This window comes from Schistocerca serialis, chromosome 4, assembly GCF_023864345.2.
Source record: "Schistocerca serialis cubense isolate TAMUIC-IGC-003099 chromosome 4, iqSchSeri2.2, whole genome shotgun sequence".
Taxonomy (NCBI): Eukaryota; Metazoa; Arthropoda; class Insecta; order Orthoptera; family Acrididae; genus Schistocerca; species Schistocerca serialis.
Genome location: NC_064641.1, coordinates 543,377,167 through 543,394,056, shown reverse-complemented (window position 1 = coordinate 543,394,056; position 16,890 = coordinate 543,377,167). Strand labels below are relative to the sequence as shown.

At 45.3% G+C, this 16,890-nt stretch overlaps 1 protein-coding gene and 1 non-coding gene across 3 annotated transcripts in view; one reads left to right on the top strand and one right to left on the bottom strand.

The window, feature by feature from the left end:
- LOC126475263 (peritrophin-1-like) overlaps nucleotides 1-16,890 on the top strand; it is a 276,824-nt gene that overhangs the window by 142,843 nt on the left and 117,091 nt on the right. The gene's annotated exons all lie outside the window — the stretch shown is intronic.
- Nucleotides 7,369-7,443, bottom strand: Trnas-cga (transfer RNA serine (anticodon CGA)). Its single transcript has one exon. It is a non-coding gene; the product is annotated as a tRNA-Ser (tRNA).

Here is a 16,890-nt window from a genome sequence, read left to right as displayed (position 1 = left end):
TCGATTGTCCAGCTTCGTGTATTTTTAATTGTATTACGCAACTTTGGCATTCCAGCGTAGGTAAACCGCTTCGTATTTTCAGATGTCGATCTTTGCGTATCGTTATGTGTCTTGTTTCCATATCTTATAGAGTTTACACCTTTCGCATTAGGTTGGAGACTGCATTGTAGCATCAAGGGGAGTGTATCTGCATTCTTTTGTAACAAAAAAAGGTTCTGTAATATGTAGATTGGAATTGTATTTGTGCCCCCCCCCCCCCCCCATTACTTAAAATGTAGTGCTGGGGATTTCTTGCAACGGCGAAAGCCGAACCAATGATTTTCATAATATTTTTTTATTATAGTATAAAAAAGAAATGAATGTATTGGTCTTATTGTGTGACAGTGTTAGAAAATATCTCGGAAGGAGATGTAGAGGGACACACAGATAGAAATTTATAGTACGGAACCAAATCTACTACATTTGTACTTGGTTGCTAAGCCAACAGGTTGGCTGTTGTAATTGGCCATGTACAGCACCCGTGCAACATCCTCACTATATTGCAAGTGTCAATCGCGATCACAATAGTGTTCTATGTAGTTGTGAGTGCATTTCGTCGGAGAAAAGTGAATTCGAACGTGGACAAATTATTTGTGTTCGTGTGGTGGTGCTGCCGCAACCAGGGGATCGGAGTGTTTATTGATTCAAGAGGCACCATATCGAAGATTTATACTGCATTGGTCAATGAACAGGACTGTAACAAAAAAAAAAATAATAATAAGAAGAAGAAGACAACAGCTGCATAGTCGCAGCCGAACTGAATGAAGCGTTCGAAAACACTGTCAAAACCAAAACGAGCTCCATAAACAGACAATCTCAGATCGAGCTGGAATCCCAAAATGAATCATCAGCGATGCAAATGCCCATAACAGAAACGTGGTTGCGTAACCATAAAATCTGTACTGTAGAGAAATCTAAAAATGCAATTTGGTCAGATGAGTCTCAATACACGCTGTTTCCAAATTCTGGCCAAGTTTACGTCCAAAGTGTGAAACATGGCGGTGCTTGGGTGGTGATTTGGGCAGCCACATTGTGGTATTCCATTCACCCCGTTGTTACTAAGCTATCATTACTTGCAAGAATTATGTGGGCATTTTGATTAATCATGTCCATGCCATGATACATTGGTTGTTCCCCAGTGGTGATGTTGATGGTGTTTGGTTTGTGGGGTGCTCAACTGCGCGGTCATCAGTGCCCGTTCAAAGTCCCGATTTTTTCACAGTCCAATTTTTTTTTTCACAGTCCAATCTAGCCACTGCCACGGTTGATGAAGATGATGAAGAAATGATGAAGATATCACAAACACCCAGTCCCTGGGCAGAGAAAATCCCCAACCCGGCCAGGAATCGAATTCCGGACCCAGTGATGCAGAGGTAGCAATGCTAGCCACTCGACCACGAGCTGCGGACTTCCCAGGACTGGTTTCGCGAGCACGAGGAAGAATTGTCGCATCTTCTATGGCCGTCACAATCATATCAATATGATTGTGTCTTTGTAGTGAGCTTTGGATAGAGGGTGTATGATCGCTATCCACCTCCGTCATCGTTAGCTGCACCTGCCACTATTGCAGGAAGAATGGTTTAAGATTTCCTTGAAACCCTTACAGTACGTGTATTTATCCATTCCGAGACGACTTGAAGCTGTTTTCAATGCCAACGATTTTCCTGCACCCTATTAGGTTCAGTAATGTGTTGCGCTCTTTGTTGTTTCCAAATTGTTGTCCAACCGCTGTACATCATGCTAACCACGCGGAGCCACGGGAGGTCGCTTATTAGTAAGAAATTCAGACTTTTAAAAGAAAAAAAAAAATAAGTTAAAACTAAAGCAAGTATTACAATTCTGTAAGCACGTCCCACGTTACCTGCGTGACAACGTTCCAGGACAATGGACTGGAAGAGGAAGATCAGAAGATGAGCTTCATCGCGGGTGGCCTCCCGGGTTTCCAGACCTCACACGTTGTGACTTATATCAGTGGGGTGTGTAGAAGACCACTTTTTTATTTTCCCTATGCCTGACAGTCTCGAACGTCTGCGACTTTGCCTTATTGAAGATGTGAATTCTATAACGAGGGACCAGCTGCTTAGTGTGTGGCAGGAAATGAGCCGCCGTTTTGATATTGTGTTACACATGGTACTCAAACTGAATGCATAAAAATTTGAACCTTTCTCTGTCCAGACATGCTGGAATCGTGTTTCTATCTTTTGTTGTTTGGAAGCAATAAATGTCTGAAATGTGTTACTTCGTTTTGAATAGCCCTGTATGTTCGTACCTGCTCCCCGTTCTTAAAATTATGATCTGTTGTTCTTAGGGCTATGGCTGACAGACAACATCTGTGATGCCAACACTGTAGAGGAATATGAATGGCTTTACTATACCTGTTATCACTTTCTGTGGTTCGCAGCCATAATCAAGGTTTAAATAATTACTCGTAAGGTAGAAGGGAAGATACTTCTGTTCTGTTTGAATCCGCTGACGTACCTGCGTATACACTGGTGCGTAAAACTTAAGGACGAAAGCACGAGGAAAGTTGGACGTACACAGAAAGAACTGCTACAACACAGTATAGAACGTAACTGCTCAGCACTTACTATGTACCTACATGTTTAGTTTGACGTTGATACTACATCAGAATATTTTATGATCTGAAGATGGCAGTAGCCGAAACCGGTCATAGTGAAATGTAAGAAAAAAATAATATGTGCCCAAGACAGACCTGTAAAATAAAGTGCCAAAAATATGATCACGGACTTATTTTCAGACTTTATGTCTTCAATTGATAAATTTGAGAGTTAGTACGTCCATGCACCGTTATACTTCCCTACACCATACAACTGGAGCACAAAAACGATCATTTCCGATATTGGTGGACGTACCCTTATATTGCGAGAGGTGGGAACACATAATGCACCCATGAATGTTGTCTAAAGGGTGAAAGAGAATTATGTGTGTAGAAGTATAAACACTCTAATGAAAATATGTTTTTTATGACATTTAACAATGTAACAGCGGCATGTACGAGTTTCGTGACGATAGGAGTGTGATAATCGGTAATTAAATGCAATACTGATATTTAGAACTGCGAATGATGAAGCTACTTTAAATGCTATGATTATTTCTTTGGAAATTCCACAAGCGATTTTCTTTGTCACCCTTCCCCCGTCCGGACTTGTGCTGACGGTAAGTATGTCATCTAGGAGACGTTAATCCTTGCTGTTCGCTCCTATCGCAACAGGTGTCTACACAGATTCACTTTATTTCCTAGTGATATGAAAAGTGTTTTCAACGGTGAAGAAATCTTTTACATCCAATGTTCTGCAAGACGACGAAAAATCAATGTATGATGCTTAATATATACGTACCCTGAAAGCAACGCCACCATGTACCGCCACGACTCAAACTGGGTGCGATGGGCTACATGATGCTCAACTTCACTGCCGACGTATATGGTGAGGTCCATCTTTGCGACCACGACACCATGCAGCGCGATACAGATGGGCTCAACAACATGCCGAATGGGCCGCTCAGGATTGATATGAGGTTCTCTTCACCGATAAGTGTCGCATATGCCTTCAACCAGACAATTGTCGGAGACGTGTTTGGAGGCAACGCAGTCAGACTGAACGGCTTGGACACACTGTCCAACGAGTGCAGCAAGTTTAAGGTTCCCTGCCGTTTTGAGGTGGCATTATGTGGGGCCGACGTACGCCGCTGGTGGTCATAGAAGGCGCCGTAACGGCTATACGATACGTGAATGCCATACTCCGACTGATAATGCAACCATGTCGGTAACTTATTGGCGATGCATTCGTCTTCATAGACGACAATTCGCTCCTCCATCTCGCACATCTTGTGAATGACTTCCTGCAGGATAACGGACCGAGTGAGGTGGCGCAGTTGCTAGCACACTGAACTCGCATTCGGGAGGACGACGGTTCAATCCCGCGTCCGGCCATTCTGATTTAGGTTTTCCGTGATTTCCCTAAATCGCCCCAAGCAAATGAAGGGATGGTTCCTTTGAAAGGGCACGACATACTTCCTGCCCCGTCCTCCCCAAATCCGATGAGACCGATGACCTCCCTGTCTGGTCACCTTCCCCAAACGACCCAACCCAACCCAGGATAACGACATTGCTCGACTAGAGTGGGCAGCATATCCTCCAGACATGAACACTATCGAACATGCCTGGGACAGGCTGAAAAGGGTTGTTTATGGATGAGGAGACCCACCAACCACTGAGGAAACTACGCCGAATCGCCGTTGAGGAGTGGGACAATCCAGACCAACAGTGCCTTGATGAACTTGTGGACAGTATGCCACGACGAATACAGGCATGCTTCAATGCAAGAGGACGTCCTACTGCGTATTAGAGGTACCGGTGTGTACAGCAGTCTGGACCACCAACTCTGAAGGTGTAGCTGTATTGTGGTACAACATGCAATGTGTGGTTTTCATGCAAATAAAAAGGGCGGAAATGATGTTTATGTTGATCTCTACCCCAATTTTCTGTGCAGGTTCCGGAACTCTCCAAACCGAGGTGATGCAAAACTTTTTTTTGATGTGTGTATATTCGGCTCTTTGCCTGCCGTCAGCGCCTTCTTTTAGTATCATCAAATGTATATCAAGTCTTTAGGATACCATGTTGTATAGGCAATATCCTTGTTTAACGCTGCTGTTTATTCAAAATCGACTGTTACATTATAGAACATTGTGAAAGTTATTGGAGCACATTTTCATCATCATCCCAAGTAATGTCGAATGAGAGACAGCCGATCGTCCAGTGCCTTCTACTTCCTGGCCTGGGGCCAGTCGCAGGTGTTGATGTTGGAGTTCCAGACGGTGCCAGTGGGGCAGGCCATGTGGACGGACCTGCCGTTGCTGCACTCGTAGAAGCTGCTGCTGTCGTTCTCGTCAGGGAAGAAGACGGGCGTGGAGCCGTCGTACTGCGGGCAGGTGGGGGCCGCCGACACCACGGCTGCCAGCACGCACACAGCCAGAAAAGAAGCCAGCACTGGAACAGTAAGAGTATTAGTGTGTAGACTGTCGTCACCATAGGGAACGCGTTCTTGGAGTGTAATCAGTGAGCAAAGATTTAGGCACACGATTCTGCGGCAATACGTTTAAAAGTCTTATTTGTGTTACACTTTGTGATTCACAAATTGATTGAAAAATATTTCCACACTGTCATTTATCCAAGAGCCACGTTCTTTTAACGAAGGAACATTAAATGCAATGGTAGTCGTACAAAGATTAGAATCAAGATCGTATGCCTAAATTTACGCGCTCCCATCGACACCAGAAATACTGACTATGGATTTTCTTGGGGATGCTAAGTAACGAACCTTTTTAAGATTTCCAGGAAGCTATACGATCTTCTTTTTGTTCGGTGTTTCTCCCTGCCCACTACGTTGCTACCATTGGTTCGTCAACGATTTTCCTAACATGACCAACGTTAATTACCCTACATACGGAAAGTTGTGTGCACCATCTGTCCACGAATCGTCTAAACTTGTGCCATATGTATTCCTGCTTCAACTAATATATACAGGTTGTATCATTGTAACATCAAAAAGTGAGACGGAGGAAAGTATGCGATAAAAGAAGCAGAATCGCCCTAGTAAAAACGATGTGTTAGCAGACATGCCCCCTGCAAGATAACTGCGAATTTGTGGTCACGAGTAGCCACTGACTTCACTATGATGTGTCATACTACAAACATATGTGAAAAATGAGGCCCTTATCTGACTGGGTAAAAAAATCACCCCTGCCCCGTACGCGGCTTCGGCGATGTCTTGGACGCGTGATGAGGCACCGGCAAATTTTTTTGCTGATGGAAGTCGATTTATAACGCCTTATATGGCCCAAGGTGGATAGGGCGAAAGGCTCCTGAAAACACGTCTCCGACATTTCCCGATTCGAATACTCTCGATGTTTCTGTCTGGGGTCACATCAGAAGCAAAGTGTACCGCACACACATTTTCATGATGGAGAGCTGGAGCACCGAGCTTTAGAGTCTCAGAACACTTGTGAGGTGATCCGAAGGTATTTCAAAGAAATTGTACCTCGCTGCACGAGATGGGTGCATATTGCCTCCAAAATATGTAACGTGACCATGTAAAATTTTTTCTCTTGCTGTCCGCCTTCGTATCGCAGCGGTAGCGGTACCACCTACCACGCAAGGTGCCCCGGGTTCGATTCCCGGTAGGGGACTGGGTCTTGTGTGTCCTTCATTATCATTGGCACACAAGTCGTGGAAGTGGCCAACTAAAAAGACTTGCAATATGGCGGTAGAATCCCGAAGGGGATATCCCGGCCAATAAATGCCATACGATCAAATCATTTCATTTCTATTGCTGGGGACGATCACGTGTCCAGTATGATTCGAATTAGATGGGGACTTGATAGCTAACAAGGACAATATATCATACTGTAGTCAGTGGCAACTCGTAATCACACGTTCGCAGTTACATCGCAAATGTTTTCTGTAATGATATGTGTTCCGTTAGTGTGCACTTTCGCCTCTGCCAGTATTAACTCTTTACCATGATACGCACTGTATTATGTTTCTAATAAAATAGTATGGTTCATCTGCGGAGAAACCTTCGTGGATAGTATGGTGCTGTTACATACATCATAACTGCGTTCTGTTCGAAGCAATGCGACCACCGCTTACTACTGTGAAGCTCTTAACTGAACGGCGGTTTCTCTTTGTTTAAACGCAGATAACGACACCTTCTAAAACCACTGTGTACGATTAAGGTAACCATCGAACAACAAGCCAAAGATGACAGCAAGTGGTTTTCTTCGAGGAACCCTCATGAGTTACAAGTTTCAGTCGTCAAGAGATTTAGTCTTTTCAATTTGTGTTATAAGATCATTTTGACTTACCCTTCATGACGAATAGTTTACAGCGACGTGGGCAGTCCGTACGTTTCAAACAATCAGAAAATGCAAAACAGTATATCAATGAGGGTTTATATACACAATGGCGCGGATAATCTGCTCCATATCAATACGGACGTCAAATGGGACCGCCGTGCTAAAGCACGTTAAGGGCGTTTCCTTTTACAAGGTTTATCTGTTAAGAGCCGATAAAGATTAAAATTTGTTTGACGTCACGACCTTTCTGAACTGGGTTAAAATTTAATTCATCAAGTGGAGACAGGTTAAGCTATCATCTACGGTAATGCTACAGTACTATAATGCGGGAATTTTATTGTGTACAAGGAATATTGACATGTACCTGCAAACTATCCGAAAATTCCAGAATGAGATTTTCACTCTGCAGCGGAGTGTGCGATGATATGAAACTTACTGGCAGATTAAAACTGTGTGCCCGACCGAGACTCGAACTCGGGACCTTTGCCTTTCGCGGGCAAATGCTCTACCAACTGAGCTACCGAAGCACGACGCACGCCCGGTACTCACAGCTTTACTTCTGCCAGTACCTCGTCTCCTACCTTCCAAACTTTTCTGTAAAGTTTCTGTAAACTTTTCTGTAAAGTTTGGAAGGTAGGAGACGAGATACTGGCAGAAGTAAAGCTGTGAGTACCGGGCGTGCGTCGTGCTTCGGTAGCTCAGTTGGTAGAGCACTTGCCCGCGAAAGGCAAAGGTCCCGAGTTCGAGTCTCGGTCGGGCACACAGTTTTAATCTGCCAGGAAGTTTCATATCAGCGCACACTCCGCTGCAGAGTGAAAATCTCATTCTGGAAACATCCCCCAGGCTGTGGCTAAGCCATGTCTCCGCAATATCCTTTCTTTCAGGAGTGCTAGTTCTGCACGGTTCGCAGGAGAGCTTCTGTAAAGTTTGGAAGGTAGGAGACGAGGTATTGGCAGAAGTAAAGCTGTGAGTACCGGGCGTGAGTCGTGCTTCGGTAGCTCAGTTGGTAGAGCACTTGCCCGCGAGTTCGAGTCTCGGTCGGGCACACAGTTTTAATCTGCCAGGAAGTTTCATATCCGAAAATTAATTACATAACTTGATTTATCGATGTGGTAAATAAAACCATATGAATGCCCCTCATACGAAGGCTGTCGTGGCATTGACTCCTTGTCGATAAGAGCAACAAAGTGTTGTGGGGTGTTTCCGTATCGGAAAACTCCAGGTATGCTTTAGTCTGATCAATAGGTAGTATGTAATGAGTTGTAAAATACAGTTGCTCTTTTACCAGAATGTTGTTGTGTATTAGTGTACAGAACTCTTCTACTCTGGGTACGTATTTTGGTATCGTCCATACATACACAAACAACCTTTCAGCAAACGGAAGTCTACTACTGTACACGTGCAATGGTTCAGCAAGTAGAAATAGCTACAAGCTAGTGCCCTCTGAACTGAAAAGTATCAACATCGTAGAATACCAACGGATTAGCTGTTATGCCGACATCTGTATATTAATTAAACAAGTTCTGTAGTACCTCAAATGATAAATGATGGAAGGCTCACTCTGTCTGGACGCTTGAGATGGAGAAGCGTGTGCTGATTTTAGTTGTAGACGTCGGTGGTGTATGATCTCTACAGAGGATTGTGGTAATGGGCTGCTAGCGGTCAGGAAGGCCTGCAATTCACTACCCTAGCCATTACTGTAGCAGTGTGGTCGTTAGCTACAAGGTAGATGCCCAACTTCCTACCACGGAAACAGCATTTACATGTAATATCTTTTACGTATGTCGACATGCTTGGATCAATAAGCGACCTCTTGTCACGGCCAGTGGGAAGCTTCGCCCTGAGCAGCAGCCAGGCAAAGCCCCATTGTCAGCACTAAAGCGGTGTGGCTGTCGTAGGCCGCAAAATATGGCGATGGGCGGCAGCTGGGGTAGGCAGCCGCGCTGACTAATACGAACGCACATCTCGGTGTGGGACTCAGCGGGCATGCAGAATGAAACGGTGGAACCCAGCGCGGACGGGTGGATGGCGGCGGCTCGCAGTGGTAATGGCTATTATGGCTGAGCAGCTAGGTGGTTAGGTATGAACTATCTATTCCTCGGATAGGCAGACAGATGGAAGTTAGCCAGTAGATGATCCGCTGGCAGGAAGACATAAAGTAAGTAGCGTTTACACTCTGCACGGACAGCAGACGCGCAGCTGGTAGAGACAGCGTTTCTCAGAGACAACTTGTTGACCCATTTCTAGTCGTTGGCTGGTGTCGGTTTCCTATCGTTACTAGCTGCTGGCAGTAACTGATTCTGTCTATGTAGAATAGCACAACGGTCAAATGGTTAAAAAGGCTCTGAGCACTATGGGACTAAACATCTGAGGCCATCAGTCCCCTAGAACTTAGAACTACTTAAACCTAACTAACCTAAGGACATCACACACATCCATGCCCGAGGCATGATTCGAACCTGCGACCGTAGAGGTCGCGCGATTCCAGACTGATGCGCCTAGAACCGCTCGGCCACCTCGGCCGGCGCACAACGGTCATTCAATAAGTGAAGCAACATGTTGTTTTTCTGAAAGCAGATTAGTTTTATTCTAGATTCCAATACACCATATTATTACCCATTCTTTTGGCTATAGAACTTTATTTTTCAGCATAATCTTTGTTCAACTCCACAGCCTTACCCCACCTTACTGGGTACTTTCGCATGGTACCACTCTACTGGTCGACTTCGGCGCCGTCTTGCTGCATCAATAACCTCGCCATTATCCAGGTATTGCTTCGCAACGCCAGCAACTCCACGCAGATGGCCCTTCGTCGCTTTTTATGGTCTTCTGTTAGATGATAAGGAACCAGAAGGGACACACACCTTTGAGTACCCCAACTGGTGGACGAGTGTGTTAGCACTACCAACAGAGACGTACAGCTGAGCAGCGAGGTGTTTAACTGTCATCAGTCAATCACCTCGAACAAAAGTGTCCGCACATTCCAACATTACAGAAGTTACAGCTGTGTGCGGCCGGCTGGCTCCCGCGCCATCAGACAGGTTTGAGGGACCTTGCTGTGATGATGATGTACGCCTCGCTCAACGACTCACAGTGCGTTTTTTTACTGCCAGGTCTCAATAGTTACTCTGCAAGCACATATTAATAACTTCGAAACTATGGTTTTCCGCCAAATGTTCAATGACAGTCATATGCTTGGAACAAACCTGTCATAAATATCATTTCGAAGGTTACCAATAGCACCGCGATCTATCGAAACCTCATGAAACTGTAGGGGAAAAGGTGAGAGTAGTTGAGGATGTCCCACAACAAATTCCATGTTTTTCCAATCGAAGCTTGCCAAGGAAAAAATGTGTTACCCTACTTACTGAACACCCCTTGTGTTTATAAGAACTTGATACGCCATTGTTTATGGAATGGTAGCACCTCTCTTTTCTAAGATGTAACAGATCCTAGGTGCAGTTCATGGCTATTGGGTAACCCTGACATCACTGACATAGCCTTTAATCTGCATCAGCAATATCACAACCATGGCTTACCATGTATGTGTAGTAATTTCGCTTTTCAGGAGTGGTTCCCCATGGTGTCAGCACAATTCGTGTACAGCGTATTACGCAAAAATACCTCACCGGCCCCTGAACTGAGGTTTCTTCGTCATTATGCGATGGTGTATGCTGATAAGTTGTTTACCTTGTTTATCTGCTGGGAAAGTTGAAACCGTGGTGCAATATGCCTCCCTCTTCGGCTAAAATACACACACACACACACACACACACACACACACACACATACAGGGTGAGTCACCTAACGTTACCGCTGGATATATTTCGTAAACCACATCAAATACTGACGAACCGATTCCACAGACCGAACGTGAGGAGAGGGGCTAGTGTAATTGTTTAATAGAAACCATACAAAAATGCACGGAAGTATGTTTTTTAACACAAACCTACGTTTTTTTAAATGGAACCACGTTAGTTTTGTTAGCACATCTGAACATATAAACAAATACGTAATCAGTCCCGTTTGTTGCATTGTAAAATGTTAGTTACATCTGGAGATATTGTAACCTAAAGTTGACGCTTGAAACCTCCGACGTTCAGTTGCGTGTTGTAACAAACAAGTGCCACGGTCGGCGAGCAGCATCTGCAGGGACATGTTTACGATGATGACCGTGTTTACGAGTGTGGCTGTAGTGCACTGTTGTGGTTTGGTCTAGCTGTCGCTGTGTCCGCATGTAGCGCTTGCTGCTGTTGTTATTGTGCATTCGTCTCCGCATGCAGACCAACTGTAGTACACCGTGTTACCAGACGTCTGTGATAGTGTAGTGTTGTAGGAACTGTGACCATGGTGAATTCGGACTCTGAGAAGGCGGAGATGATACTCATCTATGGCGAGTGTCGACGAAATGCAGCTTAAGCCTGCAGGGTGTATGCAGAACGGTACCCGGACAGAGAGCATCCAACGTGCCGCACATTGCAAAACATCTACCGCCAACTGTATGCAACAGGTATGGTCGTAGCACGCAAACGGGTCCGTAACAGGCCCGTCACAGGAGAAGCGGGTGCAATTGGTGTGTTAGCTGCTGTTGCCGTGAACCCACACATGAGTACACGGGACATTGCGAGAGTCGGTGGACTGAGTCAAAGCAGTGTCATGCGCATACTGCATAGTCACCGCTTACACCCGTTACGTGTGTCGCTACATCAGCAATTACGTGGTGATGACTTTAATCATCGAGTGCAATTCTGTCAATGGGCATTAACAGAGAATGCGTTGCAGTTCTACCTGTTTAGCGATGAAGTGGGTTTCACAAACCACGGGGCAGTGAATCTACGGAACATGCATTACTGGTCTGTGGACAATCCTCGCTGGCTCAGACAGGTAGAGCGACAGCGACCGTGGACTGTAAATGTATGGTGCGGAATCTTTGGCGACCACCTCATTGGTCCTCACTTCATTGTAGGGGCCCAAACAGCTGCAACATACATCGCGTTTCCACAGAATGATCTGCCAACGGTGCTCGAAAATGTCCCACTGGAAACGCGTCGACGTATGTGGTATCAGCATGATGGTGCACCTGCAGATTCCGCAATTAACACTAGGCTGACCCTTGACAGGATGTTCGACGGGCGTTTCACAGGACGTGGAGGACGCATAGATTGCCCAGCCCGTTCTCCTGATCTTACACCTCTGGACTTCTTTCTGTGGGGTACGTTAAAGGAGAATGTGTACCGTGATGTGCCTACAACCCCAGAGGATATGAAACAACGTATTGGGGCAGCCTGCGGCGACTTTACACCAGATGTACTACGGCGTGTACGACATTCATTACGCCAGAGATTGCAATTGTGTTCAGCAAATGATGGCCACCACATTGAACATCTATTGGCCTGACATGTCGGGACACACTCTGTTCCACTCCGTAATTGAAAACGGAAACCACGTGTGTACGTGTACCTCACCCCTCATGGTAATGTACATGTGCATCAATGAAGAAGACCAATAAAAAGGTGTTAGCATGTGTACGTATTGTGCTGTTCCAGTCTCTGCTGTACCTATGGTCCATCACCGTTCCCTTTGGATCCCTACGTAATTCGGTGCTCTCCGATATACACACGATCGAACAGCGGAGGAGTGGTACTCAAGCGTCAACTTTAGGTTACAATGTCTCCGGATGTAATTAACATTTTACAATGCAAAAAACAGCACTGATTGCGTATTTGTTTATATCTTCAGATGTGCTAACAAAACTAACGGGGTTCCATTTAAAAAAACGTAGGTTTGTGTTAAAAAACGTACTTCCGTGCATTTTTTTATGGTTTGTATTAACCGGTTACACTAGCCCCTCTCCTCACGTTCGGTCTGTGGAATCGATTCGTCAGTATTTGATGTGGTTTACGAAATATATCCAGCGGTAATGTTAGGTATATCCCTTATACACTAAAGAGCCAAAAAACTGGTGCGCAGAACTGCCGCAGAACGTCGTGGGATGGACTCGACTAGTTTCTGAAGTAGTGCTCGAGGGAATTTACAACACGAATGCTGCATGGCTGTCTATAAATCCCTAAGAGTATGACTGGATGGAGATCACTTCTGAACAGCTCGTTACAGGGCATCCCGGAGACGCTCAATAATGTTCACATCTGGGGAGTTTGATGCCAGCGGAAGTGTTTAAACTCAGAAGAGTGTTCCGGGGGCCAATCTGTAGATATTTTGGACAAGTCGTGTGTCGCATTGTCCTGCTGGAATTCCCCAAGTCCGCCGGGATGCACAATGGAAATGAATGGATGAAAGTGATCAGAAAGGATGCTTACGTACGTGACACCTGTCAGAGTCGTATCTAGATGTATCAGGGGTCTCATATCGCTCCAACCGCGTACATTCCACAACATTGTAGAGGCTCCACCCGCTTGAACAGTACCCTGATGACATTCAGCGTCCATGGATCATGAGGTTGTCTCCATACCGTACATGTCCGTCCACTCGATACAATTTGAAGTAAGACTCGTCCGACGAGGCAACATGTTTCCAGTCTTGAACAGTCGAATGTCGGAGTTGACTGGCCCTAGCGAGGCGTACAGCTTTTGTCATGCACGAACCCATATCGATGATGTTTCGTTGAATGGTTCGCACGCTGACACTTGTTGACGGCCCAGCATTAAAATCTGTAGCAATTTGCGGAAGGGTTGCACTTCTGTCATGTTGAACAATTTTCTTCAGTCGTCGTTGGTCCCGTTCTTGCAGGATCTTTTTCCGACCGCAGCGACGTCGGAGATTTGATGTTTCACCGGATTCCTCATATTCACGGTACGCTCGTGTGTGGTCGTACGGGAAACTCCCCACTTCATCGCCACCTCGGAGATGTTGTTTCCCATCGCTCGTGCGCCGACTATAACACCACTTTCAAACTCACTGATGTCTTGATAACCTGCCACTGTAGCAGCAGTAACCGATCTAACAACTGCGCCGGACACTTGTTGTCTTATACAGGCGTTGCCGACCGCAGCGGCGTATTCTGCGTTTACGTATATAAGTATTTGAATACTCATTTCTATACCAGTTTATTTGGCGCTTCAGTGTATTAATCGAGCTATTCTCTAAGACTGACCCAGTCGATGGGCAACTAAAGTACTGTGGATCGTCAGCTTTCAGCCTAAAAATAGATATATAGGCTGATTCTACGACGTCAATCATTACGGAACTGCTGGATGTGATAGATCATCTACGCGACTAACACCTCCTTCTTTAGTTGCTGTTAGCTGGTCTGCCGAATGGAGCAAATCGGGTTCCAAGTTGTCATTGAGGGTCTGGGCGAGGAGAACTTCCAGTAGTTTATGCGGTCAGTACAACAAAGATTGAGTCGTATTCACGGTGGTTCAAAAAATGGTTCAAATGGCTCTGAGCACTATGGGACTTAACTTCTAAGGTCATCAGTCCCCTAGAACTTAGAACTACTTAAACCTAACTAACCTAAGGACATCACACACATCCATGCCCGAGGCAGGATTCGAACCTACGACCGCAGCGGTCGCGCGGTTCCAGACTGTAGCGCCTTTAACCGCTTGGCCACCACGGCCGGCTTCACGGTGGTAACCACAGTTATGGTAGCCAGAGAATGAACAGTTGTTCCTGAAGTGTCACAAGCTCTGTCGTTATTAGCAAACTAATGACTTGCATCTCCAGTCACATTACGCCCTTGCTCATAGCAATTTGCAACCACCATTTCATGTACGTACATGGAATACATCTAATGTACACCTGGCTTGCTCTTTGTATGTTAAGTTGTGGTGCCTGAATATCCTGTTGTCATCCTTCCACTGCTGTTTTGCCTAGAAATAACTGCACCTCGCATTCCTCTGTGGTGTTGTGGGCCACTTGTGTCAGGCATATCGTGACCTGCTCTTTCTGGCAACGACAGAGTTTATCTACTGACATCATGACATAATTTTTCATTTACTTGCCGGCTGCTGTGGCCGATCGGTTCTAGGCGCTTCAGTCCGGAACCGCGCTGCTGCTACGCTCGCAAGGATGTGTGTGATGTCCTTAGGTTAGTTAGGTTTAAGTATTTCTAGGTGTAGGGGACTGATGACCTCAGATGTTAAGTCCCATAGTGCTTGGAGCTATTTGAACCATTTTTTCATTTCCTTTGGAGATTAACATTACCTCTCTCGTTTTCATTTGCATGTGCTTCCAAAATGTCTCCGTCTGGAACCGCGCGACCACTACGGTCGCAGGTTCGAATCCTGCCTTGGGCATGCATGTGTGTGATGTCTTTAGGTTAGTTAGGTTTAAGTAATTCTAAGTTCTAGGGGACTGATGACCTCAGAAGTTAAGTCCCATAGTGCTCAGAGCCATTTGAACCAAAATGTCTCCCATTTTACGGGTAACGGATGGACTGAAAAACACTCATGCAGTATGTTGGTACTTGCTTCCATAACTCAGAGCAGCACGTATAGTCGAGCACGGTTGGTGTCGATGCCTGCTGTTTTGATTTGATACAGTAAAGCGATGTTTGCTTTGTATACGTAGCGATCAGCTGTAACTCATCTGGTAGTTCCTTCTGGATGTTATGTCTGCCAGCGAGGAAAAGTTCAGGAGATAACAGGGTAGGGAGTGTATGGCTCAACTGTCCATGCACAGCATGCTGTATGGACTTATGTAACTCCATTGCCTCTACTCGAGTATCCTCTAAACTGATCACAAGAGTCTCGCTAGCGTGGTGTTCAAAAAATTCTAACTGGTTGTGTACAACATTCAGACAACAGATCATAATGCCAGTTGCCATGTCCACGAAATTCATAAATTATGCTATTATCTTTTGGTGCATTCTGGGGTTGTTCAGTAAGTCTCATTCCAAGGTTGTGCAACTCAAAGCTTTATTACCATCTGCTATTTCCTTCCCCAATCCAGAGCACCATTCATTTCCTGGATATAGTCAGTGTTTGCGGTTCCAAATACTGTTTTCAACAACCTGCAACCTGTATCCATCAGCTCTGTCTTACGTTGCTGCAACATACAACGTACGAATCCCCCGCTTACAGTATTTGCTCCTACAAACGTTGGTAGTAGCAACGCAATCCCACCCCTTTCTTCTCAGACTCATGGTGGTGTTCTGAGAATGGCTCCTACAGTCTTCGAATATTGTGTGTCTTTTCCAACTTATTATACGTTAATTTTAGCGTCCAACAGTGACTCGTTAGGATGACGTATTCCTGTCTGCAGAACGGTATGCATCCTGTGTTTCACAGATCCTCTCCCTCACTGTAGAGGTGCAGCACTGCTAGAACTATGATGCACATTTCTAGTGGCGACGTTACCTGGAGAAAGGCAGCTGCCATCACTTTCCCTCCCCCTTTTTGAAGATCAATTGTTTGTGATCCATATCCAAAATCATAATATAATTATATAAAAAGCTCCTGTGATGTCACCATGTGCCTGCCCTTTGAATAAGTTATTGGAATAAATTCACGTCATGTGGAAGTTAAAAAAATTAAAACGAACAAATCTCCAACTCCCTATATTAACAAAACAATGTTCCAGGCCAAAAAAAGTTACATGAACAAGTCGTAACCGCATAGGGCTGTGGCCGCATGGAACACATGTGAAAACCGAAAACACGCCACAGCCACAGCCTGCCGGCCTGTCAACGTCTCTGCCTGCATAACAACTTTAGTAGAAGGTGCTGCTTACGTACTGTCTACCTCCACACGCCGTCAGCTGAGTATGGGATGGTGACCAACTGCTGCGTGGTAACAGCCGGTTGCTGGGCACAAATCTCTGTTCCAGATGTTTCCAAGCATCACAGAACGCAGTTCCATTCACAATGTCAGCCTTGGGCAGTGGTGCTTAAACCTCAATTATTGTCGACGAGCCACAATATTTTTAACTTTAGTGACATCGGCCACTAAAGCTTGCAGATGAGGTTTCTAAGAGCACTAAAGGGATGTACAAGATCCGATAGATTTCGGAATT